The following is a 223-nucleotide window of genomic DNA, read 5'->3' as shown; positions in this document are numbered from 1 at the left end:
GTACACTGGATTCTATTTCTACTTCATTGTACCCCGTCGTCACCTCTTTTTGTATGAGGTTGGTGTGACTTACCATATTTGCGTTTGAAACTCCGCAGAGTCTATTGCGCACACTTCTCCTTGTTTTCTGCTTTTTCTTTAATAACATTTACCGCGTTATCCCACAAAATGTCGTAGTTACTGTACCACTAATTCACTTACCCCATTGCACTTTTGAAGTTGT

The sequence above is a fragment of the Trypanosoma equiperdum genome (assembly GCF_001457755.1).
Source record: "Trypanosoma equiperdum strain OVI genome assembly, contig: ctg_1906, whole genome shotgun sequence".
Classification (NCBI taxonomy): Eukaryota; Euglenozoa; class Kinetoplastea; order Trypanosomatida; family Trypanosomatidae; genus Trypanosoma; species Trypanosoma equiperdum.
Note: the sequence above shows the minus strand (reverse complement) of the source record.